This window comes from Leptosomus discolor, chromosome 3 (genome assembly GCF_034619465.1).
Source record: "Leptosomus discolor isolate bLepDis1 chromosome 3, bLepDis1.hap2, whole genome shotgun sequence".
Lineage (NCBI taxonomy): Eukaryota > Metazoa > Chordata > Aves > Leptosomiformes > Leptosomidae > Leptosomus > Leptosomus discolor.
In genome coordinates, this window is record NC_141393.1 from 52,774,329 (window position 1) to 52,793,335 (window position 19,007).

Here is a 19,007-nt window from a genome sequence, read left to right on the forward strand (position 1 = left end):
TGGGGTACTAGTAGGGCCAGGTCAGCCTGGCCTGTGGGTGCTTTTCCCTAAAATTTGTCCCAAAGATGTCACATAAATCACCCTGGAGTTTTTGTCCCTGTTTGGACATGTTCAGCTCATCAGGGTTAAAACCCACCCTAAACCCCATTGCCTTCCTTCCTCCTGAAGAGCCCTGGAGCAGGGACATGGTGCTAATTGCCAAGGGTGTTTACTGGGGCTGGTTGGTCCTCCATCCCTCCTGCTGCCTGTCATCAGGGACACGAGGATCCCTTCAGTAGGATGGCCCATCTGGGCTTCCCAGCCAGGAAAGCCTGGCTGCAGAGCCAAAGTGAGAGGTTTTGGTGTGGCAGAGGGGTGCTGCGAGCCCTGGGGGTGACGTCCAGCCAGGCACAGCAAGGAATGGGACTTGGGAGGGACCTGGGGCATCTCATGTGCTGTCACCCCAAACGCTGTTGCCTGTGCCCAGCATGGAGCTGGGATGTGCATTGGGGGGCTGAAATTTGGGGTGATATGCAGATGTCTGTGGCCCCGTGGTCTTCACTTTTCATGTCTGGCTCTGTCCTGCACAGCCTCCTCCCCCCTGAACCATGGAAGCCCTCAAGGCTGACCCACAGCCACCCCCCTCTCTCCCGCCTCCATCACGTGCCAGTGGGCTTTATATTTTAAACGCCGATTAGGGCTGACCTCATATTTCAGAGCTTACTTCATAGTTGCTAATGAGGGATTAGGAATGTTAAGTTAATTAGCAATCAGCAAACGGGGGCTCAGTTAGTCTTCTCAGCCTGACATGCTGTCAATGAACCAGTTATTTGATGATTATCGTAAACCAGCTCAAACGGGCCGGCTAATTCTGATGGGCAGCAGGGAAACGGGGCAAGCCATGGCCGAGGGGATGGGAGCCAACGGCCGTGCATGGCCCCAGCTGCTCTCCTCAGGCCAGGGGTGCAGGGCACCCCCTCCTAGAGTCAAAGGATTTAAATAAATTTAAAAAAAAAATTGGTTTGTTTTTTTTTTTCCGGATGAAATTTATTGACTGATAGTCTGACCTGCCCAGCCTTGCTGCTCTGGGAGAGGCTTTACCTGATGGGCCACCCCTGGATGCTGCTCAGCTCTGCAGTGACAGGGAACCTCCTGGCAGCGTTGGGGCTTGGAGTTGGTGGTGAGACCTGGGGACATGCGGACATCTTAGTCCTTGTGCTTGGCTCATGGCAGGGACTGTGGCTGCATTTCGGGGTGCTGCCCTGTAACAGACCCCCCTCCACAGCTTTATCCAGGGCCAACCCTGGGGGGGGGGGGGTCGGGACTGGGAATTGCACTGGCACGACTGCCAGCACCAGCCTGCACAGCAGCTCTTCGGAGGAGGAGGGAGATATTCACTTGCCATCACCTCTTTCTTTGGTGTTTGCCTGCCCTTCCCCAGAAATACCCTCCTGCAAAAGCACTCCCGGGTGTGACTTCCCCGCTGCTGGGAAGCTTCCCCCCCCCCCCCCCCCCCGCCCCGGACCCGCTGGAGCAGCTCGGCTTTTGGCTGGGTTTCAACTCCCTGGGTCATTAATTATTCTGTTACTTTGATTTTACTCCCCCACCTCACCCTCTGCTCCACCAGGGAAGCACGTCAGCCAGGCGGCACAGGGGGGAAGCTTAGCAGCGACCTAATCAATAATTCATGCTCAAAAAGGGAAAAAAAAAAAGAGCAACCCCTCCAAAAATAAAATCCCAGAGTCCTTGTGGGAAAGTAGCGAAGGGGCGGAGAATGAATGGGACTGAACGGCTGTTCTGGCCCAGGAGGCCACAAGGGCTTGGGGCGGGGTGTGTTGGGCTCTGTCCTAGCTGGTGTTTCTCAAGGGGCTCAGCCACGTTTAGGGAACATGCTCCAGCTGTACTAAGGGGCAGTGCGGGAACATTGGAAGGGATGGGGACCGGTGGCATTGCTGCAGGCTCCATTGCTCCTATTGCTCCCTGAAACCCATTTTCCTGACTTTCTAGGGGGTTAAAAAAAAAAAAAAAAAAAAAAGCTTCCTCCTCCTCCTTTGCAGCCAGTGGGAACAGAGGTTTCCTACCCACAGGGGATCAGCGCCGGCCAGGGCCAGGGCATGGGGCCATGGTCCCGCCCCACCTCTCCGGCCCTCAACAGGGAGCACTGGCCAGGGATGGATCTATCCTGCCCCACAGCCATGCCCTTCCCCATGTGCCACCCTGGCTTGGCAGCATGGGAACTAAAAATAAGTGAAATGCAGGGGATAACCGGGTGCCTAAATATATCCCTTCTTTAATTAGCACCAGGCGACTGCCTTGCAGTCACGTCCGTCTGCCCGCTAATCCCACTAAGCTGTGCCCACGTCAGAGGGCTCCCCCTGAACAGCCTCCCCTGAGATCCAGCCACCGGAGCAGCCCTGCCGCTGGCCACATTATTCACACCGGCAGTAACTGGGGCCTCGGTGTGATGGTGGGCTGCTGGGGATGCCCAGCATGGGAAGAAGGCTGCATGACCTGCAGGTTAAATTGGCACAGAGGGGGTAAGTGGTGAGGTGGGGAGCATCTGTCCTGGTCTCAAGCTGTGCAAGAAGCAGGGCGAGGTGCTGTGTGCCGGGGGTGGTGAAGCCTTGCGGCAGGAGCACCCACAAGCTGCTACATTTTCCCATACAACTCATCCCTCCCGCTCTTCCCCTCTCTGGTCTGAAATACCTGTGGTTTCCTCAGGCTGGGGCTGGCTGGGAACCTCTCCGGCAATGGGATGCTCTCCCATGCTGCTGCCCGGGGAGCTCCTGTCACAGAATGATAGAAAAGTCATTTAGGTTAGAAAAAACCTTTAAGATCATCGACTCCAACTATTAACCCAGCACTGCCAAGCCCACCACTAAACCATGTCCCTAAGTGCCATGTCTATGTGTCTTTTAAACACCTCCAGGGATGGTGACTCCACCACTTCCCTGGGCAGCCTGTTCCAGTGTTTGACCACTCTTTCAGTGAATAAATTGTTCCTAATATCCAATCTAAACCTACCCCAGCACAACTTGAAACCCTCTCTTCTTGTCCGATCACTTGTTGCTTTTTCTATCTATCTATATATATAAATATATATATTTCTGTTTTGCCCATTTGCAATGGCACTGGCTGCCAGCATGAAGGGATGCAGGATGGGCTAAAGCCATGGGCCTAGTGGCTACAAACGCCTCTCTGGTCAGCAGCCAGCTCTTTCCCTTTATTAAAAGGCTGGATGGCCCCCCGAAGCTGGCTCCTGGGAGGCTCTGCAAGCAGTGCAGTGCGGGGGCAGCATCCCAGAGGGGTTTCCCTTGTGGCCATTCAAACTGTATGACCAAGGTGCCCCTGCTGCTGTCAGCCAGGACACAGGTCTTGCTGGTCTGGGAATAAGTGTGGGCTTTGCTCTGGCAACCCCTGTTAACCCTGGAGGACAGGGTCTCTGGAAAGGTGCTGCTCTCCCAGGTCGCTGGCACCAGAAAGTTGCATTCCCCATTAAACAAGCCCAGCTTTCTGCCTTTAGTCTCCCAGCCTGAGCCCAGTCCCTGGGACCGAGCCTGGAGCTAACCCTCCAAGGTGGCTCTTTTCTGCAGCGTCTGTCTCCCTGCTGGGCTCCTGAGCTTGTGGCCTCTCTGGGACCAGATCCTGACACCTCAGACACAACCCAGGGTGTCTGCACATCTCCCACTCCCTGCCTCAGTTTCCTCTTAGCAGGGCAGTCCCGGTGGTGCACTGTGCCCTGGATCTCCTCACTCTGCCACATGCGGGATGCTCCCCCCACCCTGGGTTCTGGACTGGCTGGGGAAGGGAGCCACACTGCGGGGGGTAGGCAGAGGCCCACATCTGCTGCAGATGTTTGCTGGGGCTCGTGGTGAGACGAAGATACCCTGGAGCATTGTCCTGGGGTTTGCCCTGTGGGGAGGGGCTCAGTGGCCCATGGTGGTGCTGGGCTGAGACTGGACAGCACAGAGGGTGGCTGCGTGGCTCTGCAGGAACCACTTTGTCAAGTGGCAAGTTTTCCAGCCTGAATATAAAATTTCATGTAGTCCCTTCCCCCCTCCCTTGCCTCCATGGGAAATTGTGGTGGTTGGCTTTTCCTGGGCAGGAGCGGGAAGCATCAAAATGAGACCAGGGATGCTGCTGGCTGCGAGTCCCCAACGCTTCCTGGGAGCCAGGTGCCGGGAACTCTAGGTGCCAGGAGCTCTCAGTGCCACCTGCTGAACTGGGAACCAGTGTCTGCCTCTGCTCAGATGCCTTTTGCTTGAAGAGCAGCCCCCAGGGCTATTATGCTGCCCTCCAGCCTCTGCTGATTCTGCATTGCAACCTCCCGTGGTTTTGGGTCTGCCTCATGGGTGGCAGCTGCCAAAATGGTTGTGCTGATCCCAGCATCTCCCTAAAGTGTCCCGGGTGGCTTTGGGGAAGGGCTGTCTCAGCCCCAGCCCTTCGCAGTTGCTGATGGGGGAGAGAATGAAGGAGAGAAGCAGCTTTGCAGGGAGCGGGGCTGGGGGATGGAGTGGGCACTCAGGCTCTGCCTTTGCTTACAACATGGAAGGGGAAGGAATGGATCCAGGCCCCTGAAAAGATGGATGTTGCAGGAGTTCATGAATAAAAATTGCAGGAGCGGCATTTCTAGGAGGAGGCAGCTTCCAAGGATCACCATCCACACGCAGTGTTCTCCTGGTGTGAGCCTGGAGCTGAGCTACTGCTGGAGCTTCATCCCATGCTCCTGCATCACCCGACACTGCTCCTTCCCAGCTCCGCTGCCGGGGCAGCACCTTTCCCTGACCTTCAGCTGCGATTTTTTGCTTTACAGGCAGACACCTGAATAGGGACCTTGCTGGGGCTGGCACTCCCTGGCCCTGAGTCCTGCTCACCACGCTGCTGGCTCTGCTGGCTCTGCTGAGGATGTTTGAACAGTTTCAATCAGTCCCCAAGAAAAACAGACTGAAGCAGAGCACGGGTGCCTTATTCAAACAGGGTGGCATTAAAAGCCCATTTCCTCCCCATCCTCATCCTCTCATCCTCTGACAGCCTGGCTGCTTTGCTGGAGTTCAAAAGGAGAAGATGAACATGGGCTTTTAAGGGTTTCCAGCCCCAGGTTTGCTGCTGCGCCACCCGGGGCCGCTTCCCCGCTTGACTGCTCACCAGTGTTTTTAAAAGCAAATGGGCTCCTGTGGCCTCTCTCCTGCCCTCACCTGTCATTATAGAAGTTGATGCAGATGCTGGAGCCAGCTCATTAATTTTGGAGCTGTCATTAATTAGGGTGCTCCTTAACCCTGCAGGTGCCGTTGGGTTTGTCTGCAGGGCTGCTTGGGGATGCATGTTCCCATGGTGGTGGCAGATGCTCATCTGGGGCAGGGGGATCATGCTGCTCCCCAGCACTGCCCACTTTCCTTATTTCTCTATTAAAAAGATGAGGATATTAAGAAGATGAGGAAGGGAGCAGGGACCACTTGCCTCGCCATGCCCCCTCAGCCCCTGTGTTTCCACACGCTGTCTTTCCCAGTTGCTTTAGCCATGAAGAGCTTTGGGTCAGGAGGATTTTCCTCCACCTTGTCTCTTTCCCAAGCCTTCAGCTGGATGCAACGCCGTCCAGTAGAAAGCAGTGGGCTGCTGTCAGGGGAAGGAAAACTTCGCTTGGGGGGTGTAAGCCTTTAAAAGCAAGGAAAAGGTGGTGGAGCAGCGCTGCGGAGCAGCCGATCACCTGTCCTGCCTGCACCATGCTGCCATATCAGCATGGTCAGCCCACCCCAGCTGTTTTGCAGCTGGATGGAGGCCCCACTTTTCCCCAGGAAAATAGCCAGCTGCCAGAGTCAGGCCAGCACTGCCCATGCAGCCAGCAGCGCAGGGCTTTCTGTTTTTATGAAAATCCCAATTTAGCACCCAGAAGAACCCCTCCTGTTTGTGGGACACACATGTTCAGCCCTGCTTTTCCATCCTTCTGCTGAAGGGGCGGGCGCTGGCAACAGGACAGGAGTGATATTCAGTCGATTGGGAGACCAAACATGAATTATTTGGGGTCTCTGGGGTTTGGCAACTTGAGCTGCTGTGAGACTTCAGTCAGAGCTGGGCTGACACTCCTTTTTCTGACTGCCTGCTAGGACCATCCCACATGGGAGGAAGATACGTACATGTGTGTATGAGTGTACCCCAAACTGGAGGCAATCTGGCCCATCCTGCCCTAATTCCTGCTCCCTGGGGAGTGGGGCTGGGGATCTGCCAGAACTGCCCTAGCCCTCCAGGGGTGCTGTGGCCAGGGGTGGCTTGTCCTGATGGGGGCTGTGGACAGCCCAAGGGATGAACGCTGGGGACTTTTTGGGTAGGCACTGCACCCGTGGGTACAGGGGGATGATGCTCCTTTGGGCTTTGCTGGATGGGGCATTTGCTGCTCAGGGAGAGGGGGATGACCTCAAATACTGTCAAGGCTCATGGGTCAGAAGATAGGAGGGCTGCAAGGATGTGCCTGAGGATGCTTAGGGATGCGGTGGCAGAGCCAGAAAATGCCCTGTGGTGCCTGGAGCCCTATCCCATGGCCCATTCCTGCTCCAGTGCACCAGGGCTGCTCCAGCCTCCTGGAATTGTGACTGGCCCTCGGCATGACTAGGACCCATGGCATCAACCAGCTCAAGGGTGAGCGGCATATTTCCACCTGGGGAATACCCGCCGCTCCTCCCGGTGAGCTGGCAAGGAGCATCCTCATCATCCCACTCTTCGGAGGCACCAACACATCCCTTGGCTGGGGGGAAAAAGCACCATTCCCGCAGCATGGGGCAGGCCTGGGCTGCTGCCATTTGGGGTTCCCTCGTCCCACTCGCACTGTAGTGGTGGTGGGGCAGCGTGGCATAGTGGGAGGCTCCAGCTGGATGTGGGTGTTGGGCTAGGGAGAGACCTGCTTGCACCCATGGGTGCTCCCCTGGAAAGTAAAGTGCTGCTGGCAGCAGGCAGGGCTGGGGTTTGTCCAGCGTCCCCTCATGCAGCCGACGATGGATTCCAGATGGCCCGTGGGTGCAAAGACCTTGCTGTGGTGTTTTTTTCAGCAGCTGGGCTGCAAGAAGGTCCCATCCAAAGGCAACGAGGACAAAGAGAAGGGGGGATGGTTTTATTCCCCTGGCTGCTTGCTCACAGGGCTGACTCCATTTCTCCACATCTCCTCGCATCCCTGTGTCAGCGGCTGGCAGCAGCAAAGGCACATTTCCTGCTGCCTAAAAATATTTGGGACATAGGCAGTGGGCAGGGTGTACGAGCCATGGGGGCCCATCACCTATGCTGCAAGGCGGGGGAGAGCCCTGGGCTGGACATAGCTTCAGCTGGGTTGGGGGACCCGTCCCCTCTCTCTGTGTTTGGGGTGGGGGATCAGATTTTAGACAGGTGACAAAGAAACTGGTTTTGGGGGCTGATCAGGAGGAAGATACACATCCTCATCATCTGGGTGGGCAGTCTGAAAGGCCACCTGAGTGTGCAAGCTCCCGGGTCTTCTGGAAGGGGTGTGGTTTGGGAGGAAGGTGCGCAGCCATGGAGGTGTTTGGGTTTCCCACCCTGAGCGATGCTGAGATTTATCTAGATGGGTTCAGAAACCAACCTCTGACCTGAAAATTATGGTGATGGACATCTGTGCCTGCAGTGAGTCCCAGGGGGAGGGATTTCTCTCCCCCAAAGGAAGGCCTTTGGGTGTAAAGGAGGGGTGCTATGTCCTCAGAGGGGCTGTGGGAACCATGGGCTGTGGGGACCACGTGCTGTGGTGCTGCACCCGAAAGGGCAGCTGAAGCTTCGCTCTGCAGGGAAAAGCCATGCTGGGTGAAGGGGCCATGCATCGCCTGCACCTTGCTCCCAGCAGGAGGTTTCCTTCTCAGAGCAGCAAGAAAAATCTCCTAGAAATTATAAACACTCACCAAAATTATGCCTTGAAGTAAGAAGAAAAAAATAAGAGCAACATGGAGAAGGAAAGAAAAAAAACCCCAACCCACCCCATGCCTGGGATCAAAGCTAGGTGCCGTTTGGAAGCTCCTGGACAGAAATATTCCCCAGTTTCTTTGGCCAAGCCGCTGCCGTGAAAGGCTGCTTTGTTCTCAGGGCCTCGGCCTCACGTTTGCCCCCATGGACTTCGCTCCCGCCAGCAGCCGGGGAGGCTGCGCTCCGACGCCGTGCTGGCTCTGCCGCGGGCAGGTGCCGGGGGCTGCTGGGGATCAGCCTGGCTCTGACTAGGCGGCAGTGCTTTGATGGGTGCAGAGGAGCTGGATGAGGAACCGCTGCTGTTCCTCTCTCCAGCTGCCTGCCCGCCACTGAGGGAAGGTATAAAATACCCAGAGCTATTTATTCCATGAGTGATGTGCGTCCAAGTGCCCTTACATTCCTGCTCACCCCCTCTTCCGCCCCAATTCCTGTCTTCTCCTCACGTCTTTCCAAACTTTAGGCCAAAATTACACTTGTTTTTTTTCTTGTTTTTTTTTTTTTCTCTTTAGCTATTTTTGTTGTCCTGGCCTATTTCATAAGCTGCACCATGCCATGAAACTGGAATTTCCCTTCAACAGCTGCTTCTAGGTACAGGGACTCATTGCCTCTGCAGGGCTGGGGACAACCAGGTTTGGCCAAAGGTCCCCTTGCCAGAAGAAAGGAGAAGCAGAGTCTTACGTCCTCCAGGTCCTGTGGCATCCAGGTCCCAAACCTCCTGGGTCCCAAATCCTCACATCCCACATCCCCCCCTGGATCCACATCCCCAAGCTCCTGCATAGCCCTTGACCCACATGCCCGAGTGTCACATCCCCAAGATCCCAAATCCCTTTGTACTCACATCCCCAAGTGCCACATTGCATCCCCAAGATCCCACATCCCCTGGACCCACATCCCCAGCTCTCCCCACCCCAAAGACTCTGAGGCTAAGTCCCTTTGACTCTGAAGTGTCTCACATCAGGCCAGTTTAAACCCTTTCCTGGTCTTGGACATGGTTACTTTGAGTGGTTTTTGATGAATCTAATGTGGGGTGGGAAGGTTGGCTCTGGCCAAGACCCAGCCCGGAAAGCTCGGCTGGGCTCTCGCTCAGCCCAGCATTGTGGTGGGGAAAGTTACCCAGAACAGGCTGACCCTGTGCAAAAATGGGAACCTGTGTTGCTGATGAAAAGTGCTTTCTTTGGGTAGGATGTTTGAGTTTCCTTTGGCAGAGCAGCCACAGGAGCATGCACAACACCTGCCTGGGGCAGGCTGGCTAACTCTGCTCCCAGCACAACCATCCAGCCCCTTCCCTTGAAAGTGGGAGGAAAGGGAAGAGGTTTGGGAAAAGCTCCAGCAGCAGCTTTGCTTGCAGCAGGCTTGTGGCTAGCAAGTACCTTGCCTGGATAGGGTCCTGTGACAGCAGCCTGAAAAGCCAGGATCTCTCCCAGGAGTCCATGCAGGAGCCCAGGGAGAGGCTTATCTGCCTCCCTTGCAGCACCCATGGGATGGAGGGGCACATCCTGGCCCCTGCCCTCCTGGCATCCCCGTCTGCCCAAGATGCTCCATTCCAGGACACGCCTTTGCTCGCACATGGGGGTCCTGCAACAGTTAATGCTTCTCTTCCTGCTCCTTATCCCTCTTCTGGGAACCAGCCCCTGGATTGCTCTGGTTTGGCCAGCTGGGCCTGAGGAGCTGGGGCCGGAGGCTGCCTGTGCTCCTCCCTCCCACTCTGAGGGAGAGTTCAAGGTTCTGCCCTGTGGCTGGGGGAAATGGCTCTGGTCTTGGGATGGGAAAGGGCAAGGGCTAGGGGGTCAGATGGCACTGTGGAGGAAAGTGGGAGCCCATGGAGAAGCTGGAGTCAGGCTTTGCTCCATGGTTTGCGAGCCAGTGTGCAGGCTAGGGGAGAGCGGCTGGGTGGTCATGGCTGAGATGTTTCCCGGGAGCCACCACCACCACCACCAAGGACAGTTTGGGGGCAGGAGCGGCTCTGCACCTTTCCTTCCCTGCTCTGCTGTGTCCTCTGCCCAGGGAGCACAAACCCACCATGCAGAGGGTGCCCCAGCAGCTTGTCACCTATCCACCACTTCTCCACAAAAGCCAGTGTGATTTCTCCAGAGAGAAAGTTTTGCCATCAGAAAGGGCAGATTTGACAAAAATTCAGGGAGAAAATAGTAGCCAGTGAAGCGGTTCATCTAGATCGGGGTAAGCCTCCATCCTTCAAACCTTCCCAGGCATTTGGATTATATCAATCAAGAAAGGTTAGTGCTGGTGTGGGACTGTGACAGCTGAACCAAAATTGCTGTGTTGGGGCTTTCCCCAGCCCCCCCCCCCCCCCCCCCTTGAAAAAATTGTCCAGAGTGAAATTTTGTATTTAACATTTTGTTCCAATTTGGATGAACCCCAGTGAGTGAGGTGATGAGATTTTCTGTGAAATGGGGATTTTGGGTCTGTGTCCAACCCTAATCCACCGATTTACTTGAAAGCTGCTGGCCCCTGCTCCAAGCTTGGACTCGGTGCTGCAGGGAGGGAAATGCTGCATCTCATGTCTCGCTGAGAGGAATTGTGGCTCATGGCTGGGGCGAACGCTCCTCCATCCTCCTTGTGTCCATCAGGGCTTGGCCAGGTTGTGCATCCCTGGAGGGGGCCCGCTCCCAGGGAAAGCAGGCTGCACCCTCCTTCTTGGGCACCTTTCCACCTACCCAGACCTTGGTCATGGAGGGGACTAGTGTGAGAAGAAGCCGCCCCAGCTGCAGTTCCACGTTCAGCTGCTTTGTTCACGGCAGACGAGCCTGATGGGTCCCATGGATGGCCACGCATGGTGGAGCACGATGGAAGGGACAGGTGACCGCATCCCTCATGGTTTCCATAGGGACACCCCCAATGCTTTTAGGCAGCTCAGGGAGCCATGCACCCTACCTTAACTGCCTTGCCATTTATTTATGGATGTGCCTGTGGTACTTTGAGCTACAGATGGCGGTAATGTTGTGCCTGCCACCCAACAACATGGTGTCTGTTAAACTAAACTGTTAGACTAAAATAAGTATTTCGAGAGCTGAAACCAAGGAAGAGAAGCAGCGTGACCCACCCAGTTGATAAGGGGAAGACTGTGGATGTCATCTACCTGGACTTTAGTAAAGCCTTTGACAGTCTCCCACAGCATTCTCCTAAGAAAGCTGACGGCTCATGGCCTAGACACCTACACTAAGCCAGGTTAAAAACTGTCTGGATGGCCGAGCACAGACAGTGATGGTGAACAGAGTTCAATCCAGCTGGTGGCTGGTCACAAGTGGTGTCCCTCAGGGCTCAGTATTGGGGCCGGTCTTGTTTAACACCTTTATTGATGATCTGGATGAGGGGATTGGGTGCTCCCTCAGTAAGTTTGCAGATGACACTGAATTGGGTGGGAGTGTTGATCTGCTCGAGGGTAGGAGGGCTCTGCAGAGGGACCTGGACAGGCTGGACCAATGGGCTGAGGCCAATGCTATGAGCTTCAACAAGGCCAAGTGCCAGGTCCTGCACTTGGGTCACAACAACCCCATGCAGCGCTACAGACTTGGGGATGAGTGGCTGGAAAGCTGCCTGGGGGAAAAGGACCTGGGAGTGCTGGTCAACAGCCGGCTGAACATGAGCCAGCAGTGTGCCCAGGTGGCCTAGAAGGCCAACAGCATCCTGACCTGTATCAGAAATAGTGTGGCCAGCAGGAGTAGGGAGGTGATGGTGCCCCTGTACTCGGCATGGGTGAGGCTGCACCTCACCTATGCAGTTTTGGGGCCCCTCATTACAAGAAAGACACTGGGGTGCTGGAGCGAGTCCAGAGAAGGGCAACGAAGCTGGTGAAGGGTCTGGAGAACAGGTCTTATAAGGAGCGGCTGAGGGAACTGGTGGTGTTTAGTCTGGAGAAGAGGAGGCTGAGAGGAGACCTTATCGCTCTCTACAACTACCTGAAAGGAGGTTGTAGTGAGGTGGGGGGGCGGTCTCTTCTCTTGAGTAACAAGCGACAGGACAAGAGGAAATGGCCTCAAGTTGTGACAGGGGAGGTTTAGACTGGACATTAGGAAAAATTTCTTTGCTGCAAAAGTGGTCACACATTGGAACAAGCTGCCCAGGGAAGTGGCAGTGTCACTGTTCCTGGAGGTGTTCAAAAAATGTGTAGATATGGCACTTCGGGACACGGTTTAGTGGACATGGTGGTGTTAGGTCAACGGTTGGACTTGATGATCTCAGAGGTCTCTAACAACCTAATGATTCTATGATTGCTGCAACAAGCCCGTGGCTTTTGAACCAAACCCTGATGCCTTACAACAAGGCATTTTGGCTGGGGGAGGACAGGCTTTTGGAGATTTTTTTTCTTTCCCAGATTTTATTTCCATGGGCAAGATCTTCCCGTGAATCTCCCACTACAACTGCCTCCTGCCCTGGGGGAACAGGAATCCCATAAAAGCATCCTAGGGGCATCTGTCCATCCATCTCGTACCCCTGTCCTAAAGTGTCATGCCCAGCGGTGCACTGGACAACAGTCTGCCCCTGGGAAGGGTTCCATGTGTGACTTGAGGGGAACCCAGGGGACTTGCAGGAAGATCCACGGCATTGCTGAGGATGGAAAAATCCCAGGGATCTGCCCTTTCTCTGAGAAGACATCTGAACTGGGAGGTGTTTTTCTTTCCATCCAGTCAGCACAGCCGCTTGGAAATTTCCTACGCCAGCTCCCAGCTGTAATGTTTTCATAACGAACTGTCTGGCAAAGCCCTGAAAAACGATTCACCAATTAGTGACTTACATCTTTCCTGTATTCTACCTCATTAGCTTTCATTAAAAATAAATAAATTAAATAATAACAAAAAAAGCGCCAGTCCCCAGAAGCACTTTGTAGAGCCCTCCCAGTTTCTTGTTGTCCTCCCACTTAGGGTGCTCAGGGGTGCTGATGCAGTGGACACCGGCCTGCAACACCCAAGGCTCATCCATCAGGAGCCACATGGCTCCTGATGCCACTGGGTGATGTTTCTTAGCTGGCTGAATCCCCCCAGTGCTGTGCCCCATGCCTGCAGGCAGGACTGCGGGCAGCAAGGAGGACACAGCAGGCAGAGGGGACCCAACCGGGGGTGCTTTAGTGGGGGGCATCCTCCTTGCTGGGTGTATAGATGCATGCTGGAGCAAGCCCTCAGGCTCCTTGCAGGTGCTCCCTGCTCCCCTGCACCACGACCAGGGGCTTTTCTGCCCTTTTCGGTGCTCCCTGTCTGCTGTCAGAGGGGCCTGGGGCTTGGATGATGGAGGGAACCCCGACTCAGTGGCCGAAAAGGCTTACTGGGCAATGTGAGAAAATGCTGACACAGCTTTTTTTTTTTTTTAAATGGCTGACCCAGCAGGTCAGAAAAACATTGCTCAGCAGTCTGCAAAAACGTTGACTCATTGGGTTGCAAACCAGTTCTACCCCTGCCCTAATTTTCTGAGGATGCTGCTGTGGCATCCCATCCAACTCTCAGGTTTGAGGGGTGAAGCCCTCCCAGCTTCGCCCTTGTCAGCTCTGCAGCTTGCCCAAGCTCTTTGCCTGGCCACCCTCAGGCTGCTTCGTGCGACACGGGCCTCTCCCCAGCAGCTTCTGAGACCTCGAATGGAAAATGCAAAACATGCACATAGAGAGGTGGCTGCTGCCGTAACCCCTCTGCGAGCTCCCAGGGCTGCAGAGGTCTGCGCGGTCGCAGGTTGGTACAGTGGGTGGGAGGGCTGTGGGCGAGGGGCTGCACCGTTGCAGTGCCTGAAGCTCGGCTGTACAATGCTGCTGCTGCACCGTGAGTGTGCTGGGATGCTCCTGCTGACACCTGCGGTTGAAGAGGATGGGCAACACCACGCACAAATTTTTCAGTGGCCCCAGCCCCTGGTGCTCATGAACGAACTGGGAAACCAAACGGTGGTTTACATAACTCCTGCAAAAGGAAGGGTCGAAGTGAACGGATGCAGCCGAGCTGGGTCTTTCAGAAGGCTGCTTCAGCACTGCAGCCTCCCCTCTCCCCCCAGCACCAGGGGCAGCATCACCAAACATGGTTTTCCCTGATGGCAGAGGAAGCAACGAGGCATGCAAGAACATTGCTGATGGCTCCTGCTCTCTCTCAAGACACTGTAAAAGGAACAGAGGAAAGGCTCCATTAAGGAGTACGCGTGCGCTACGTGTATTCCTCCCTCGTTTCAGCCCCATGAGGGTCTCAAGACCCGGCTGCTCCAGCCAAGAGCAAATTGGACCTCTGTGAGTCTTATTTTAAAGTCTGTTAAAGACGATGCTCATGGCGTCGGCCGGGAGACACAAACACAGCTAACACCACGACAGCCTGACCACGCTGCAGTTCTGAATTTATTAGAAACAGCTGTCAGTACATCCTTCTAAAACATTACATGTCAATGTGCTTTATTGCAATTTTTTTATTGCATTTTTTTGATCTAGAGCAAGTAGGCCCAGGATGCTTAGTGTCTGGGATTTAAAAGCCCAACCATCTAGTAAAAGAAAGTACAGCAAAATTGTAACACACCTGGTGACAAGTACAGTGTCGCATTACTGAGCTAGAAACTACAGGATGACTTGGTCTGAAAACACTAACATACAATTGGTTTCCTTATGAAGCAGTTTGTTTCTTTTCTTTAGAAGTTAAACTACATGAATTCCTTTTTTTTTAATTTTCCTTTTTCCCCACCCCCCACCCCCCCAACTACACCATAAACGACAGAACAGGTTTTACACAAATAACAAACAAGAGTACCAAAGTTACATGCTGGAATTCATCTGGAAAGCAAAATAATTCGATAGAATGCGATAGCTTCTGGAGAAGCAGGTTCTTAACAGAGGCAGTTTCCCTTAAAGAAAACAGAAGTCAAAGAAAAGCGGAAACATTAATGCAAAGGTTGTACAAAGGAGTGTGCTGTTATTTCAGCCCTCAATACAAGATCAAACACCCACTCATGCTTTACATTGAACCACACCTTATACAAAGAGTCCACTCACAAAGGGACACGTACCAACACCACCCATTGCACATCAGCTCTGGACAGGGGGTCTGGGGGTCTACTGAAACGTGCAAACGTTCACTGCATGTCACAGGACAGCAAGAGGGTTTCTTTTGCTAAAACTTTGCTTGGAACAAAGTCGAATGCTTTGTTCCAGAGTAAACAAAACTCCCAATTCAATTCGGTTTACCAATATAGTAGTGACCCCGCAGGGAAATCCAGAATTCAGCATTTCAGAAGCACATATACAAGATGAACACAAACTCCTTTTCATTTGACAAAAACAAACCCAATTCTGCCTAAATACAGGGCAGAATGTCCTAACAGTGAATTTTGCTTTATTTTTAAGGGGCAGTGTCACTTACAACTAATGCATATAAATGTGTACGTGAATATATTTTACATGTATCTATATACATACAGTACATATACACACACGCACGCGCACGCACACACACGCAGATGATGCAGACCATTACAATCTCGTGGTGCAATAAACAGCCAGATATACAAAATTAACAGTTTTCATCAAACGTAGCTTTGCTGGATGTGAAGTCACTCACGAAAACAGAACAGACCAAAACCCCAACCAGCCAACTGAACACAACCCCCCACTGCACCCAACGGAGACCCGGGGGCAGCTCGTGCCCAGCCCCAGCATCCTACAACTCCCCTGAAGCAACGAGACTGATGCCAGGGGGTGATGTTCACCCTTGGAGACTTTTTTGTCTTTGGATGCAATAATTTTCCCAAACAATCCCGAGCCCCTTGCTACAAGCACTTGAAAAGCGCATGGGTACAGCGCTGCTGCATACGGGGTGAAACATCACCCCTCGTTTGCTAACGCCAATACCACAGAGGCAACCCCAAGGGAAGGTGGTGGAGGGGGGCATCAAACTAAAGCTGCTTTCTCTAATACAGGTTGATCAACAAGGCATTTTTTCTATCGATAAGGGCCCGTTCGCACTTTTTTTTTTTGCCTCTGAACTTCATATTACGTTTTTTTAAAGGCAAATTTTAGAACAAATGGTGAGTCTAGTCATAAAATACGGTGAGTCTATGCCAATAGCAATTAAAAAAAATGCAAATTTTGCATTAATTGAATGAAGCCAGCCCCAAAGACCAGCACTTCAAGCACTGTCATCATCTAAACAGTTAACAAGCTTAAAGCTCCCTATCTGCCACTGTGAGCAAACAGGAAGGAATTGAAAAGATTTCAAGAGAGATTTTTTTCTCCCCCTTCCTATTCAGTGGAAAGTATTTCTGCCCACAGAATGCAAGATTCACAAAAATGTTGGACAAACTTCATCTAACCCCATCCAAAGCTACTCCTCACGCAGTACTTAACTAGCTGAGCTGCCTCGCCAACAGGCCCACGTTTATTTGGGCTAGTAAGTCGGCTCCCTTCGCCTGGCTGCGTGGGTTGTGCCAAGGGAAACGAGGGGATCAGCAATGCAAGCTCCTTTCCCATACAGAAAGAGGAGCAAGTCCTTAAGGACTGCTGTTCATTTCCTTGCACACACATTTAAGGAGAGTACAACCCATTATTCCAAAGGGAAGGGTCTGCTCTGGCATCTCCTCTTTCTTTTGTGGTTCAAGGCAGAGGTCCTACTTCATGGTCTAGCTACTGCTTTATCGAACTACAACCAGAGGGATGCTTTAGGATGCTGACCCTTCCTCTTCACTGAAGCCATTTGCTTTGAATGTTGAATTTGAGCAAGCCTAACCCCCCTCCCCTCACAGCACCTTTGTTCTTCAGGAATGTTATTTTGATTTTGCTGTTCCAAATGTAGATGTTGCAAATCAACATAAGGAAACTACGCGTAACAAAATCTGATTTTAAACATGATCTAAACGAAACAACCCCCAACCCATCATAGCGCTTTGTAAAACTGCATTTTGAACCTGTCTCTTACCCCTCCCAATCCACAAGCAGTACCTGTTTCATGTCTGCACAATGCAGCAAGCATACAAGACTCACTAACATTTCAGATTTTTATTCCCTGTTAGTGTAACAAAAATAAAAAATAAACAGACATTCAAAAACAGAAGTGAGATTGTTCAAGTACCAAATAAGGGGCTTTTCCAAACTTAAGGTGTGACACTCCTATAGCAATTCTGCTGTTTTAAACAGCCACAGAGTTCCGTTACAGACACAGTGCCACCCAAGCCTGCAGAGAGCCCAGGATTTGGTGCAACCAAGACCCTCCTCCTTCCCCTGTCTTCCCCAAAACAGCACTAAGTGTCAACACTCACTTCCACAGTCCCCATTACAGTTGCCTGGCTTTGCGAAGGACAAGCTTTGATTTTTGCCCCACAGTGACTTGAGTTCAGGTATGATTAAATACAAGCTCTTTTCCTGGGAATAGCTTTTGGTTGTGGAAGTCTTGCTTACACCAGTGTCAGCGAGAAAAGACTCAGGCCCACCACATTAAATGGAAAATTTTTTGATCACCTGCCACATCAAGAGACATAAACGTGGAAAGAGCATTTTATTTTTGGCATAAGACAGAGGGCTGTACTGGATATGTCTCTAGACTGCAACTACCAATGGTGCAAAGCAGCAACCCACCTGCTGCTGCTGAGAACTGAAAAAAAAACCCAAACCAAACCAAAATACAACCCCCAATCTAGAGCACTCCAGTGGCAGATGGTGGCCAACCACATATTACTGCTTCATGTACTAGGTGAAGCGTCTGTCAGGACATCCCTCTCTTTCTAGGTTGGTTCTTCCCATTCTAAGATTACTTGTAATCAATAACAAACTTGTGGGAAAAGATTTATAATTTAGTAACTTCAAAAAACACGGCACTCACGGCTGACGCAATGGGGCAAACGGCAACTGTGGAAGTAGACCTGATTTCCATCGATACGAATACAAAATACTGAATCACCCCTGATCCCTGCAAATATACTTCAAAACAGATTAGAAGAAACTGTGCATATTCGAGTTCCAACAACATCACATACACCGCCCCCCCCTTAACACTGTGCAAAAGTTATTTAACTCTACATACATATTTAATACAATATGGGTCAACGAGATCAGTACTCCTCTAACCGCAGTCTGCTAACAACGGTGAGACTATTATTTCCCCCTTTCCTCCTCATGTTTTGACTCTTGAAGCCTTCTCCCATCTTACTGTTTCAAAAGAACTTGAGTTCCTTTGTTTTGCCTTTATGTTCACGTTTCCTGTATTTGTTTTAGGCTTAACAGCTGCTTTTCATATTAGGGTGTAAATCCTGCACCTCACAGGCCCATTTCTAATTTCTCAGTCACGCAAGCGTAGAGCAGCTCCTGGAAGCCATGGGCCAACGCTACTGAGCAAACAGAATTGGGTTGAGCACAATGAGTGCAGCAGGACCAAACCCTTACCCCATGGATCACACCATCTACACACGTCAGTCAGTTTTATACCCATTTTCATTTGCCCTTTGAGTGCAAAACGAATGCAAAAAGAATCTGTACAACAGCATGTGAGAGTCAAAGGGGAGCAATCACAGCAGCTGGGACTTCAGGTGCCTAAACCAAACACAGAGATACACAGCGGCAAGACACAGCCTCAGAGAGACTGCTGAGGACAACAGAGCCAAATACAAGGAACGTGGGCTTAGTCTGCCCATAATCCTGATCTGAAGGTTTGGGCAAAACAGAATTTCAAAGAATGCTTCAAGATGGCTTATTGCCTCCGAGTGTGTCATTCACAGCAAATACATCACCTATGATTAGCGAAGAGATCTCAGAGCCAGAGGCCAGAATCCCCACTCACTCACACCACTATAAAGCCAAGCTACCTTCACAGATGCCAATGGAATTACGCTCTATTTACCTTGGCAGAGCCAGGGCCACAGCCTGGACCAAGACCTCACAGAATCTGTCAGATTCTACTACAGGGAAACTTCAGATAGCCCCACTTTGCTATCCCACTGTTGTCAGTACTGCAATGGTGTGCCAGGATTTATAACCTTGAAAGTGCACCTGCACTTGCTTAAAACAAAACTGAGTCCTACCCAAAAACAGGGTAGATGTGAAACACTTCAGCCAGGTTGCCCCTGTCATGAAAATAGGGATCAGAAATACGTGTCCCATCAGCCTTGAATGTTAACGTTGC